Source organism: Macrotis lagotis, chromosome 3, assembly GCF_037893015.1.
Source record: "Macrotis lagotis isolate mMagLag1 chromosome 3, bilby.v1.9.chrom.fasta, whole genome shotgun sequence".
Classification (NCBI taxonomy): Eukaryota; Metazoa; Chordata; class Mammalia; order Peramelemorphia; family Peramelidae; genus Macrotis; species Macrotis lagotis.
Genome location: NC_133660.1, coordinates 108,530,154 through 108,546,355, shown reverse-complemented (window position 1 = coordinate 108,546,355; position 16,202 = coordinate 108,530,154).

The window sequence follows — 16,202 nt, the reverse complement described above, 5'->3', positions numbered from 1 at the left end:
ATAGGTTTTGTTATATTGTGTCATTATTGTCATTATCTAGGATGAAATAATTCTTTCTATAATGTGTTTGAACCATTAATTCTTTAAAATGAGCTTTTTTAGTTTCCAATTATTTGTGGGTCTACATATCCCTGGCTCAATATTGCTGGTCTAACTATTTTGAAAGGAATTTCTCTTTCTTTATCTTTCTGCCAGACTTTTTTGGTAATATATTGAAATGCTGATTGAAGAGGGATTGGATTTTAGAAAACCATGTAAAAATTGCATTAATTGAGGCTGTGTAAAGTGAACAGAAATGAGAACATTGTGAATATTAACAACAGTACTGTTATATGATCAACTATGATGGATGCGACTCTTCTCACATGTTCAGAAATTAAGGACAACCCTGAAAGACTCATTATGGACAGTGTCATCCACATCTGGAGGGAACACCCCCCCCCCCACAGAATCTAATTGCATACTATGATCACTGTTTTAAAACTTCTCTTGTGGTTTTTCCTTCCTTTCTTATGTTTTCTTTTTCTTCCTCTCAGTTCTAAATCCTCTTTCACAAAATGATTAATATGAAAATATGATACAATTTTTATCAGACTGTTTGACACCCTGGTGAAGAGGAAGAATAGGGAGGATGATAGAAAATGTGGTCTTATGAATTTACAAATGGATGAATGTTGAAAAATTACCATTTAATGTAATTGGAGGAATAAAATACAATTTCAATTAAAAAGAAAAAAGATATGCTGATGATTTATGTGGGTTTATTTTGTACCTGCATCTTTGCTAAAGTTATTAATTACTTTCTCTAATGTAATGTAATGCAATGATTGTCCTTCATTTTTGAAGAAGACCATGATATCAGAGCAGTGATGCCATGACAAGTACATGAATTTGATTTGGGTGAGGGGGTTCTGTGATAAGTCACCAGCTTCACTTTCTCCTCCAGAACCATTTGGGTCTAGTGGCCAGATATGAATCAAGAGGACTAGAGATGACCCTGGATGTGAGGCAATTGGGGTTAAATGACTTGCCCGAGGTCACATCATTAATAAACTGTAAGTGTCTAGGGCCAGATTCAAACATTTGTCCTCCTGAATTCAAGGCCAATGTGCTTCCCATTGTGCCATCGTGCTGCCTAATTATTTTCTCCAGTTCATAGTTGCATCTTTAGAATGCTTTTAGTGTAATATCAGCAAAGTGTGATATTTCTGTTTCCTCATTGCTTCTTTTGATTTTTTATTCTGTTTTTCTTCTCTTAATACTATAACTAACATTTTGAAAATTATAAAGAGTAATAGAAATTATAATGGGCATTCTTGCTTCATTCCTGATTGTATAGGGAAGAGTGCTAGTTTATCCACATGACAGATAATACTTACTGATAATTTTAAATGTTATTTAAAATGTTAAGAGAAGTTTATTCTTATACTCTCTACTGTTTTAATAGAAATGTGTGTTGTGTTTTCTCAAAAATCTTCCTATTGATATTGACTGATTGATTAGCAAGGCAATCAATTTTTCAGATTTGGGGCACACAAAATAACCAAAATTTGCATGTAATTATCATTTTGGGGGAGACACAGAAAATATTAACATTTATTTACCAAATATGAAAAGTCATGTGCATCTTTAGTAATTATTTGCCAAATTTAAAGGGCATATATCACTGCCAATTAATTAAGCCACTGTAGCTATTATTTTATTATAGAAAAACAGTTTATACATCAATAACTTAGTCACAAAATGGAAGTTTAAAACAAAATAAAGTTGTTCAGTTAAAATTACAATTTTGATTCCATGCTATTCATCCTTCGTGCTCAAAGAGGAACAATGGTGTCATGGTGCTGGGGTCAAGGTACAGAGCATTCATCTATAGCTGATCAAACCAATAGGACCTTGAAAGGCTCTATTATGTGTAAGATACAAATAGCCTGCACATTTGGGATAGAGAGGTCTCTAGATTTTCACAATTCACATTTCTTTTGTGCTCCTGTGATTCTGCTTTGTTCATAGAGCACAAGGTCTTCTTTGATCCAGGTATTCTATGCTGGGCAGATGTGTACCAGCATCTCCCATGTTTTGCAATTATCAAATTCATTAATTTCTACTAAAGAGGCTAAAAAAAACCCAGGTCACCTAAACTGAATTTTAGTTCTCAAGAATGGCAGGTATAGTCATACATATTGCTGAAAGCAGTAAGTTAGGCATTACTTTTCGAACATAAATTTGAACAGGTAGTCATATTTACCAACTTGAATCTTTTTCACATCTTAAGATGCCATGTAATATAATATTATTATAAGTTTTGAACTGAAAGGGGACTCAGAAATTATCAACCAGTATTCATCATTTTTTCAAATAATAATAGCTGATATTTATATAGAGCCATATGTTTTGCAAAGCATTTTATAAATAATATCTCTTTATCCTCAAAACAAACCTAGGAGGTAGGAACTATTATTATTTCTATTTTACAGATGAGGAAACAGAAGTAGACAGGACTTAAATTACCTGTCCATTGCTACAGAACCAGAAAATGTTGAAGGCCAAATTTGAACTCAAAATCTTCTTGACTCCAAACTCAAAAATCAATACATGATGTCAGATAGTTACTTACTTTCTATTTTATCAGTTTACTTACAGTTGAATAAACAGAGACAGACAAAGTTTAAATGGCTAGTGAAATGTGGAAAAAGCAGTAAATGCCAGAGGCAGGATTTAACGCCTATGGTGACTCCAGGGTCAGAGTTCTTTTCATTGTACTCTACTATCTATAATTGCTATTGCTAGTAAAGTTGTCATTGGTTAATGGTACTGAGGAACATATTTAAATGCAAATCTTGTCTAATTACAATTACAAATCTCTATTCTGACAAAGCTTCATTTCTACCTTTGGTCTTCTATATTTACTAAAGATGAAATCTGAAAGATTATGACAGACTCAATACTAGTGCAGATATTTGGCATTAAAAAAAAAGAAATGGTAATAGTTTTATTGGTTTCCTCTCAAGGTTCTGGACTATAGTGGTCATCAGAGTCTCTCAGAATTAATTTTCTTCCATGAAGTTGGATGGGCCTTCAAGACAGACCCATTCAATAACTCAAAAGACAAATTGCTAAAAACAACACCAGAGAGTGATCATAAAAGGCCATGTCAGCCAAGACACTTCAGAGACACAAAAAAGAAGTTTGGCCTTGAAGCCATTGCACTTATTGAGAATTTGCTCTGATTTCCTCTCTCCTATGTTATTGACAATGTAAGTCAAATATTTAGGACTAGATAATATGTTCTGTGTTTCTGTGAACCAGACCTTGAACCTAAAAGTTTGGGACAAGGGGAAATAGATTTCAATTCAAAAAAAGATTTTTTTTTTCTTTGAACAATTTGGACCTGTAATTGAATAGTTCACACAGCTTCTGATCCCCAAAACAAAAACAAAGGCAAAAACTACCTCTATTTTTGTATTGCTCTCACTCATCTAATTAAATTGTATTTAATATTATGACTTTGTGGGAAAGTTCTAAATGAAGCTGCAGGAAAAGAAAATAAAGGAATATTTTTAGTATTAATTTTGTTAAATAAGTTGAATAAATTATATTCCAAGATAATAAGTCACTTAACCCTGAGGATCTGTCTCTTCTTCTATAGAATGAAGAATCATGGTAGATAAAGTCTAAGGTTTCATATTTCTATGATTAAAAGTGAAAAGGGTTACTTAGAAGTATAGGTCAAGTTTAGCATTAATTGATAATCACCTCATCTGATGATTTGACTGCTCTTGTAAGAAAAGATATTATTTTTATCATGTATTATAAAATAGATTTAAACTTTAGTTGTTTTGTGTGGACTGTTAAAATGAATGGAATTCCATATAGAATAGTTTTTGTGACAAACCTTCCTTACTCTGAGTTTAAATCCCATGACAACTTGAAGTATTCATATACTGATATAATATAGTTTGTCCTTCAAAATCTCATAGCAGAGAGACTTCAGTCTGAATAGACATTATACTGTAGAATCATTATAATAGGGAGTTGTTTACTTTTAAGAGCGGTAAAATTAGGGGAGAGAATTATAACCAACAAAAATCAGATGATTCATCAAAACAGGTCAAGGATATTGTTCCTAATCAGTGTTTTATATTTTGTTCACCCTTCACCTTCCTTTTCTTTTGTAAACATTATACAAGATCACTATTGTCTATTAATGAAAATGGATATGTAATTTATATGGAAGTCTCAGTCTCTAAATGAAAGTTATTAGCATCTTACCATTACTAGGCAGTACTAGGCCTAGTACTAGAGTGTTTGACTTCTAGAATTTTTGCATAAAATAACAATGAAATTTAAAAGAAAAATGCAATTATTTTAAAATGTGATGCTAGAATGTAAAAAATGAAAACATAGGCAAATTTATTTCAGGTTAAATATTAGACATATCTAGACATCTTTCACTTGATTATTTTCAAGAACATATTCGTGTCACAAAAAGAATTTGGGAAATTCTTTTTTCTATTTTGTAAAAAAGTTTGTTTAAAACTGAAAGTAATGGTTCTTTGAAAAATTAATAGATTTTGCTTGTGACCACCTATGACCCTGGGTTCTTCACTGCCATCAACATCCTTTTTGAACTTCATTTATGACTTGTTCAGTTTGTCTATAATTAGATGTTTATCTATTCTTTGTTCTCTGAATTCAGATCTTTTATAATTTTGTAAATACATAATCCATATAAGTTTTCACTTTTGTTGCCATATAATTAAACAAAATAGTTTCCTAATATTCTTTATTTCTTCCTTTTTTTGGTTTCCATTTTTATTTTTGATACAGTTAATTAGTTTTTCTCATTCTTTTAAAAAAAATAAATTGGGGCGGCTAGGTGGCACAGTGGATAAAGCACAGGCCCTGGAGTCAGGAGTACCTGAGTTCAAATGCGGCCTCAGACACTTAATAATTACTTAGCTGTGTGACCTTGGGTAGGCCACTTAAACCCATTGCCTTGCAAAAATCTAAAAAAATAAATTAGCTAATGGTTTATCAGTTTTATTGTTTTTTTTTTTTTTTGCAAGGCAAATGGGTTTAAGTGGTTTGCCCAAGGCCACACAGCTAGGTAATTATTAAGCATCTGAGACCTGATTTGAACCCGGGTACTCCTGACTCCAGGGCTGGTGCTTTATCCACTGCACCACCTAGCTGCCCCTCAGTTTTATTCTTAATAGCTCAGAGTTCATTAATGCAATGCAAGTGTTTCTTTGATTTGCTATAAACATCCTTGATGTTCATAATTTCTACATTGCTGTTTGCCGGGTTTTTATTTACAACGCCGGCTTCTTTATGCTAGTCCGTCCTCTTACTCACCAGTCCAACACGTGATGAGTCTTCGGGGTACCTCCGGCCCCCACTCTTTGATGGGGGAAGAACCAGACAGAGCGCCTGAGGTGGATAATGAGTCTTTATTCTTCTGTGATCACATCCCGCTCCCCCCCACCTCTCAGCAGACACTTTTATCCCCTCTGTCCTCCCTCCCATGAACTCTTACTCAATGAGGGGCCGAGTTCTGTAACATTCCCTTATAAGGTGATTATGTTTCCCCCTCTAAGCGACCGCCAAGCCTCTTCCCCCCGCCCCCAACATCTCCCCCTTTCTGTTTTACAAGGTTATCACTTGGTGTGACCTTAAGCGGTGCTGAGGTTAGCATTAAGCGGTGTCATTTCTACTGGCCTCTGATAGCCGGGGGCGAGGAACCCTGTCTTAGGTCATCTCCTTCAACCCAGGACCTTGCCCGTCCTAGGCGCCTGACACCCTCAGGGCCTGTCTTAGGTGGCTGGGTCAGGAGAGGTTGCCCGTCTTGGGGTTTACCTCGTCTTACCCCTAGGTGTCACATGTCATGCATGGCGGCTAGCCAGACTTGGGGATCCTCCCCCGTCTCCATGGCCATGAAGGCTTTCTGAGTAAGAAGCATATAGCCCCTCTGTCGCCTAGCTAGGCGGCAGAAACAGACAACAAGTAGGGTGATTCCCAGAATCAGCGTCCTTGTTCACCCTCAAGGGGGTATCCTCCCGCCATCTGGCAATCCCTCCATGGTATGGGATCCTCGATGTCTTCCCCTGTGGCCACACATGAGGGGCCCCACCGAGGCAGAGGGGAGCCCCATCGATGTATTGGTCACTAGCAGGCGAGGGTAGATCGGGGAGTTCCGTGCTACCGGAAGGGGAGAGGGAATAACTCGGAGTATTCCCCATGTCAGATTTCCTTCAGATGGAGCACCTCCAAGGATCCCTACGATGATCAGAAGGCCTGAAAAAGGAAGAAATTCCTCTCACCCCGTAGGGTTGGGCATTAATCAAGGTCTCTTATCTTGTAAACAGGGAGCCATCTTTCTGGCTCTTCTATCTTATCCTCGGGATGAAATGACAGGTGGCCCTGTCTTCTGTTCTTTACCGTTACAGGGCCATGCCAACCTCCCTCTTCATCTCTCCACATGACTTTAGAGCCTGGTAGGGCCTTGGTGGGAGAGGGCAGGAGTGTTGGTTCTTTCTTAGCATGTCCTTTTGGGGAGAAAAATCTCTGGGCGGCTGTAGTGCCGTCATCCCTGACTTGTAGGAAATTCATGGTAAATAGTACCTGAGACAGGTCTGAATGGGTCAGTGACCTGCCAACTCCCCCTTTCTGTTTAAAGAGCGTAGTTTTGAGTGTGCGATTTGCTCTTTCTACCAAAGCTTGGCCAGTGGGATTGTAAGGGATCCCGGTGGAATGGGAAATGGAAAATTCTTTGCAAAAGGAAGCAAAGGCTCTCGAGGTGTAGGCAGGCCCATTATCGGTTTTGATAGCCGAGGGGGACGCCTAAGACAGCCATCTGGGCATATAGATGTGAGAGAACGTGTTTAACCGCTTCTCCTGGCTGTAGAGAGGCGAAGGTGAAGGAGGAGAAGGTGTCCACTGAGACATGGATGTACTTACGACCCAGGTGAGTAATGTCCATCTGCCAAAGAGCATTGGGGCCGACCCCACGTGGGTTAGACCCCTCTGCGGGGAGGGCTTGTCTAAAGGGAGCACAAGAAGTGCAGGAGCGCACAATTTGGCGAGCCTCCTTCCGGGGAATGCTGTATAGGCGCCGGAGCGACCTGGATGACAAATGATACTTACCATGTGCCAGCTGGGCAGGTGTGGACAGGTTTAACAAGAGAGCCCTATCTGCCTCCGCATTGCCCTGGAATATGGGGCCGGTGGAAGAAACGTGAGAGCGCACGTGAAGAACAAACAGGGGGTGGTTTCTATCACGGAGGGAGGATTGCAGCTGTGTAAGGAGTGGGCTAATGGAAGAAGTCGAGGAAATGAAGGCATCTTCTAAACGAGGGATTAGCATGGCACAATACATACTGTCAGTAATAAGATTAAAAGGGGTGTCTCTGTAGAGATGGAAAGCCTGAAGTATAGCATATAGTTCATTCTTCTGAGTGGAGTCAAAGGGGGTATCAAAAATCCAGGTGGTGGGTCTAGCAGGTTCATGGACCACAGCACGGCCCAACCTGGTAGCGTCAGTGAAGACATTAGGGCCGGTCACTGGTTCTGGGGACACTAGAGGGCGCGGGCGGGAAAGGTGCAGTTCAGCGAACACTCTAACCACGGGAGGTGGCGTGAGTCTGGTCTGAGAGAGGGTAGTCAGGACAGTGGCCCAAGCGATAGATCTATCAACTAGCGAGTGGGTCACCTCCTCTGGGAGGGTAGAGTTGAGGACAGGCAAGAGGCCAAAGAGACGCTGGCATCGCTCTGAGGCCTGAAGGCAAAATAAGGCCAGGGCCTCCCACCGGTCCCGGATGATGCTCTTAGTGGTCCGGGGGTATAGCCATTCAAGGCATCCATGTCTCTGGAATAAACATCCCCAGCCCAGGGAACTGTCCCCCAGTGTGTGGAAGAGGACAGGCGACTCCGGGTCGTATTGAACCAAGAAGGAAGAGGTTCTGCGGAAAATTTCCGAGAGCGCCTGTCTTGCCTGGGGGGTCCAACCTCTAGGGGATGACAGATGGGAGTCGCCTTTAAGGACATCATATAGAGGTTGCATTAAGGAGGATGGGAGGGGCATAGCGGGACGCAGCCACTGTATGGTGCCAACAAGCCTCTGAAAATCATTAAGAGTAGTGTATCTCTCGACGTTGATCGGAGGAAGTGCCCTACTAATCTTTCCCGGAAAAATCCTATGCCCCAAGTAATCATAGGGGAAATCCATCTGTACCTTTTCCGGGGCTATGTGAAGACCCTTCTTGCGGAGGACATGGGTGGTGCGTTGCAAGCAAGCCCGAGCCCCCGTCACAGAAGGTGCTGCAATCAAGATATCATCCATGTAATGTATGAGCATGCAATTCGGGAATTCTTTTCTGATAGGATGTAGCAGAGTATCCATGTAAAGCTGGCACAGGGTGGGGCTATTGGCCATTCCCTGCGGTAGGACGGTGAACTGATAACGTTTACTGGGGGCTTGGAAATTGATCGCGGGGAGGGAAAAGGCAAATTTTTCTTTGTCCTCCGGGTGGAGGGGAATGCTATAGAAGCAGTCTTTAACATCAATCACTATAATAGTCCACCCTTGCGGGACTGCAGTGGGCATAGGGAGACCAGGTTGGAGGGTCCCCATGGGTACCATGTTGGCATTTACTGCCCGAAGATCAATCAACATTCTCCAACTCCCCCCTTTCTTTTTTATGACAAAGACGGGGGAGTTATACGGGCTAAGGGACGGTTCCACTTTGTTCTCGCGCAGGAGGGTCATTACTATGTCTGTGAGGGCGATGAGCTTTTCTTTTGTCAGGGGCCACTGCTCAACCCAAATAGGTTTCTTATTAATCCATGTTATTCTGGGGGAAAAGCTCATCTCTAGAGTGGCCCCAATTAATTTCCCCGCAGGCTATCAGGGGTGGCAAGTGTCAGGTTAAGCTGGCTCAAGATATCTCTACCCCATAATGCATAAGGGAGGTCGGGTAGGCACAGTGGGGTGAAGAGTCCAGATTCTTCCAAAGCTGACCACCGTAGGGCGTGTGCTGCTTTCATGGCAGATCTATTGCCCCCCACCCCCGTCACTGCTTGAGGGCTCTGTAGGAGTGGCCACTCGCGCCTCCACTGTCCCCTATTTATGACAGAGCAATCGGCTCCAGTGTCAATTATCCCTTCGAGCTTCTGATTTTCCACCGTGATGGTTAACAGTGGTCGCCCAGAGCTGACCGGGTGGACCCAGTTCACATGAGCGGGAGGGGCCCGCAAGGGCAGCGCCTTTCCCACCTCTTGGCCCTGTTTTACCAAGGTGGGAAAGGGGTGGGGGTTTGTGACCCTTACGGATGTGGGACTTCCGGGACCAAAAATGACCTGGGTATGGGTGACTAAGTCCACACATCTCTCAGCCCCTGTGATGAGCGCTGGGAAAATATTTAGCTCGATGGGAATCATCGAGGTTTCCCAAGGCCCGATCTCTCTCTGCTGTGTCCCTTCTCTATAGTCAACCCTCACGGGGATAGTCACAGTAATGGGGCCGCTGTCTTCGAGCACGGGGGGGGGGGGGGGGGGGGGGGGCCCGCGGCCGGGCCCCTCCCTTTCCCTTTTCCCGACTTCCCTTTGGATCGGCAGAACCTGGCTATGTGACCTGGCTTTCCACAGGAATAACAGGTCGGAACTGAAGTGGAGGGGGGCCGCTGCCTGCACTGTGCTTTGAGGTGCCCTGGCTTTCCGCACCCATAACAGGTGGGTCTCACCTGCATACCGTGAAGGGCGGTCAGGAGGCTATCCTCCCGGTTCTCCATGGCAGTCACTAAGGCTTGAATTGAATCCTCGCTGGGCATGTCCAGCAATTTGTCAACAATTCCTTCTAATGAAGCGTCGGGGGGAAGGCTGCTAATGGCTGCGATCCCTTTGGGGCGAAGACCCTCTTTAATCAATTGTCTCATAAGTAGATCAGATCCCGGGGTGTCTCCCATTATACGAGTCACTGTCTCTTTAACCTCGTTCACAAATGAGAGGGGTGTCTGATCTGCTCTCTGCTTCAGCCCAACCAACTTCTGTGTGGCTCTCCCCCCTTTCATGGCTCCAATCTTATCCCAAGCTGCAACATGTGTTTCTTTAACAGTCTCTAGCTCAAACTGGCCATACCGGGCCTGAACAGCAGGGTCAGTATAGGCTCCAGTTCCACACAGGAGGTCAATGGCTAAATCCAGGGGAGTATAACCCCGGGATTTTGCCAGCTTAGAGGCCTCTCTGCGGGCCTGAGCCTTAAAAGCTAAATATGAGGAGGCATCTAGGCACGCGGCTGCAATTTCGTCAAAGTCAGCAGGGGTCCAAGGGTGCGTAGCAAAGAGGTTTTGCATCAGTCTTTTTACATAAGGGGAGCTTGGGCCGTATTTAGTCACGGCCTCCTTAAGTTCCTTAAGCATCTTAAAAGGGACAGGGCGGTAGTCTCGGGCTCCGGTAAGGGGGTCCGTAAATACCGGGTAGAGGCCCCAGTCATCCCAGTCCACCTCCTCCCCTTTCTCTATTGCTATGGAGGCACTGGTGGCAAGTAGGCCGGATGGGCGGAGCCCTTGAGGGGATCTCTGAAGGGCGGACAAGGAACATGGGGGATTTTTTGCCTCTGTTTCCTGGCTGGGCCGCCAAGCCTGGGGCGCGGCAGCTGTCCAATCAGCGCGGACCCCTCCCTCCTCGTCAGCAGCCTCCCAGTCCCACCTACTCACGCTCCTCTTCCTGCCACCCCTGAGGACTGTTTGCACCCCTCCCTTCCCGCGCTCGGAAACTTCCGGCCCTGAATCTCTAAGTGTGCCACATTCATCGCCCTCCCCCTTTTCATTCTGTCTCGGTAAGGAGGGGCATGCGGCATTTTCTTCTCCCTGGGGGCCCCTTGTTCCCCCATTGTTTCTTCTAAGTTCCTCCCATGGATACAGGGGAGGGGGTGGCCTTCCCTCTTCCTCTGAGCTCTCTGAATCCGATCCCGCCAACGAGCTACCCACCTGAGTGCTGATTGGTCGTGCCAAAGTCACCTTCTGGGGATGCAGGGCTGCATCCACTATCTTATACACTGTAAAATCCTCAGGGGTCAGTTTTCCCGGGCAGGTGTCATCATAGGAGGCCATCTGCTGCCCTACCACCTTCCATTTATCTGGTTGGATCCCACTATGTTGCACCCAAGGGCAGATGTTCCAGATATTCTCAACAAAAGCACGGCACGTCTTGATAGGTAATTTACAGCCATGCTTAGCGCAGAGTTTATAAAGCTGCGCTGCAACGACCTCTTTTTCCTCCGGCTCAAAGGCGGGAATACTATTCCGGCCCCCCATGCTGTCTACTAGCCGAGGCTGCAATCCTAACAGGTGGCAGAACTGGAAAATTCCCGTTCGGCAAAAGAGAAGGAGGCAGCAGGGCACAATCAGACAGGCCAGCATGGCAAGGAGCGTGATTAGAGCAGAAGGAGAAAGGGAAGGGAAAGGAAGCATAGTCAACACAATAGGGATATGTCCCTCAGGCAATATCTGAGAGTAAACGCCCTCTCCTTCCTCCTGGTCAGAAACGACTGAGGCTGTCTGGAGAATCCGACCAGCGGATTCAGACTTCCCTAGCAAAATCAGGTCCCTGTTCCGGGTGCCACTTGCCGGGGTTTTATTTACAACGCCGGCTTCTTTATGCTAGTCCGTCCTCTTACTCACCAGTCCAACACGTGATGAGTCTTCGGGGTACCTCCGGCCCCCACTCTTTGATGGGGGAAGAACCAGACAGAGCGCCTGAGGTGGATAATGAGTCTTTATTCTTCTGTGATCACATCCCGCTCCCCCCCACCTCTCAGCAGACACTTTTATCCCCTCTGTCCTCCCTCCCACGAACTCTTACTCAATGAGGGGCCGAGTTCTGTAACATTCCCTTATAAGGTGATTATGTTTCCCCCTCTAAGCGACCGCCAAGCCTCTTCCCCCCACCCCCAACACTGTTCAATTATAGCTTCTTAATTTGTTTAATAATTGAGGGTTTCCATTTTTTTGTTTGTTTATACAAACTACTCATTACTTTTTGTTTAAAATTTTTATTTAAAGCTATGAATTACAAATTCTATCCCTCCCTCATTCTTCCTTGAGATGGTAAATATTCAGAAATAGGCTATACATGTATCCTGTATGTAAAACATATGCATATTATTCATTTTGTATGAGAAGAGTTGATTAAAAGAAAAGAATGAAAGGAAAAAAGTGTAAAATTGGATGCTTCTGCCTGTGTTTACCAATAATTTCTATCTGAAATGGATAGCATGCTTCATTATGAATCTCTTGGGGATTGTCTTAATATATTGTAATACTGATAATATTTAAGTCATTCATATTTCTTCGTTGAATAATATTGTTGTCACTGTGTACAGTTTTCTCTTGATTCTGTTTACTAAACCATGCAAAAGTTCATGTAATTCTTTCCAGGTTTTCCTGAAATTATCCTGTTTGTCATTTCTATTAGAACAATAATATTACATTAAAATCATGTACCGCAGCTTATTTAGCCATTATCAAGTTGATTTTAAAAATTTTTTTCATAAAGTTTTATATATTATTATTTATTACTCCATGGAAGTGTTTTACATTACTGCTATTTTAAATTTTTTTTAAATTTGCTTATGAAGTTTTTAATGCCCAAATACAGGATTAATTTTTGTAAACTTGTCAAACAAATGAGAAAATATATAGGATAGCTAATTCCATTTCTAAATATAATCTTCAAAGATCTATTATATTTAACTTTCTAAATTTTTGTTCACTACATCATTTTTTTCTTTTTTTAGATTTGCGTAGGTCTGAAAGGACTATATTAAGTTTCTCTAACTACAATCATTTATGTATTTCTCCTTGTAACATTTTGAGGTTTTTCTTTTTAATTATTTGGATACTATGTTTCTAATTGCATATTAAGTAAATTCCTTATTTAAAGTGCTTTTCAGAAAAAAATCTTCCTATTCAGCTCTTTTAATAAGTAAATTTTTGTTTCTACTTTGAGATCATTTCTACTTTGAGGCCATCTAAGGCATAATGATAATGATGATGATGATAATGATGATAGCTATTAGTATTTCCTGCAATTCTTTATTTTAACTCTACATGAGTCTCTATGATGTATGTTGCTTGCAAACTATGTATTGTTTTATTCTGCTTTCTAATCCATTCTTCCTTCTTCCATTGTATAGTTATTATAGATATTATTCAAATGTATAATTATTATAATTGTGTTTTTCCTTTGATCCTACTTTCTTTCATGATTTCCTCTCATTTTATTCTCCTTATTCAGTGTCAGTTACTTTTACCTAACTCCTATTTAGGTGACCGCCTCCCAAGTTTTAGGTGTGTTTCATATATATATATATATGTATATATGATCTTCCTTCTTTTCCCACTTCCTGTTTCTGTCTATTTTCCTACCTTTATTCTAAATATATATTTATAATAAATTCTTAATGTACATGTCAGGGGAGGGGTTTATACCTTCAATGGACTAATTCAGGTGAAAGTGAGCTTAAAATGACATCCATTCCCCAATCTATTTAACAATTAATGTTCTATTTGTACATCTTGATTATATTAGATGTTCCCATACTATTCTTCTCCCTTTTGATCCTAGCATATCTTTCCTCTCTCTTTTTTTCCTTCAATAGAAGAAAAAGCATAAGCAAACCATTTTCTGGTCATCTATTTAATTTGGGGTTCAATGGGGTTAAGTAGCTTGCCCAAGGCCACAAAGCTAGGTGAATTATTAAATATCTGAGGCCAGATTTGAACTCAGGTACTCCTGATTCCAGGACTGGTGCTCTATCTCTTGCTCCACCTAACTGCCTCCTTGTCTAAGTCTTCTGATAAACTTAGGTTCTGAAAAGATACCTTGTGTCAATCACTCCACCCCATTACAACATAAATAGTTTATTCTTTTTTTGTGTGTGTGGTTTTTTTTTTTAGGTTTTTTGCAAGGCAAATGGGGTTAAGTGGCTTGCCCAAGGCCACATAGCCAGGTAATTATTAAGTGTCTGAGACCGGATTTGAACCCAGGTACTCCTGACTCCAAGGCCGGTGCTTTATCCACTACGCCACCTAGCCACCCCTAAATAGTTTATTCCTATAAAGTCTTTTTTGAATATCTGCTTTGGATTATCTGGCATCATACCTTGTCTTTTTTTAATGCTTTTACTCATTTTTGGTACTCATGCCTTACTACTTACTGAGAAGTCAGATCATCGATCTCCTTAAAATAAGTGAATGTTATCATTATCTTTGTCCTGAAGACTGAATCCAAAATGCCTAAAATTCTAGCAATCAGACCTGTAAATACCTTATCCTTTTACCAAGGAAGCCATTTCTTTTCCTTGAAGCTGAATCTTATGCCCCCGTTTTTTCTGCGTGTGATTCAGTGACTACAGTGAGTTGTGTGATAGGAAGATCTTTTAGTGTTGCTCTAAAGGGGAGAATGAGAGAACTGACCTATATTATTTCTTTCTACTCCAAAATTTTCCTTGGTCCTCCAATTCATTTATTTTGTATTAAAGAAGAAATTTCATAATTTCATGTCGTATTTAGTTAATTATAAATGTTATGTTGAAATTTTAAAAGGTATTTCAGCTCTAGGAATTCCTACTAATTTAAGAAAACTTCCATTTTAGTACCACTAAACTTATATGAGCCACCTGAGGATCAGCTTAGATAAATTAGGAAATGATAATTATCAGGAGAGTGGTCAGAAGAAGTTGGATAATTTCAACCAAAGTAACATGCAAACCTAACTACTGGGATATGGAAGGTTTTAGATCTGCTTCAGTGGTGGAGGTACTCATAAATCTAGTAACATCAAGTAAATAAGCATTTATTAATCCTCTACTAATTATAAAATCACAGATTATTTGGAATATTTGATGTAAATTATAAGATTTAGTAAGAATGATAATCATAGATAACATAGTTTACATTCTAACAAGGCTATTCTGGACTGGGCCTGATTCAAACCAATCCTCCAATGGTTTAGATTCTATATTGAAACAAAATGAAATATTCAATAGCATACAAAAATAGATGTAGTTAACCATAGCAGAAAGATAATTGACAAAGATAAGTACTAAGGGAATTTCAAGTTCATTAAACAGAGGGAAGCTTTTTTATTCTGAGTTGTTTATTCTATTTTAATAGCCATGTATCAGCATGAACTACTAGAATTCCTTAAGTGTTTGGTACTCAGACAACAAGGAGATGAATTCACCAGTTTGAGCATTTTGTAACTTGAACCAAACAATATTTGAAGAAGGATTCACATTTTTTTTAAGGAAAATTTACCAAACTTACATGCTAAGTTACATTTTATATAACACCATTGAAATGGAATACAGCCCTGAAGGATGAGCAAAAAGATATAGATATTTAAAATTTTGTTATACAAGTGTGATTGGAAAAAATTGTGATTGTTCATTTTGGAGCACAGTGAAGTGCATAGTGGGTAGAGCACCAGATCTAAAGTTTATATCCTGAGTTTATATCTGGTCTCAGACAATTATTAGCTATGTGAACCTGATCAAGTCATTTAACTCTGTTTGCCTCAGTTTCTTTATTTGTAAAAGGATCTGGACAATGAATTTACAGACCACTCTAATATCTTTGCCAAGAAAACCTTAAATGAGAACAAAAAGAGTTGAGCAGGATTGAAAAACAACTGAACAACAGTTTTTGAATAGGGAAGGTTTAGGGAATAATTTGAGGGAAGGGTCTATTTAATTTGTTTTGTTTCCTGCATTTCTGACAGGAAGTTTTTAACAAATATTTGTGAGTGATTTATATGGGGTTGTCACATGTAAAGCATTTTGCAAACCTTAGAGTACCAAGTAAGTGCTAGTTATTATACTTGGCCCAAGAAACCAAAGGAAAGATGAATGAAAAGAAGTTACAGTGAAGTGGATTTCAGCTCAACATAATGAAAAAAATGCAAAAAAAATTAATACTGGCCAAAAACAGATTGGTTGTCTCATGAGTATTAAATTGTAAATCAGTCACTAGATATCTGAGGAGAAAAATGGGGTATTATTTGAAAAACATTATATATAAAGGTTGTCTATTTGTTATGAGTGTTGAATTAGAAGACTTTTGTAAACATGATAATTCTATTTCAAATTCAACATAACAAAATTTTGCATTTTTTAAAAATAATGTATAATAACCAATTTGTTT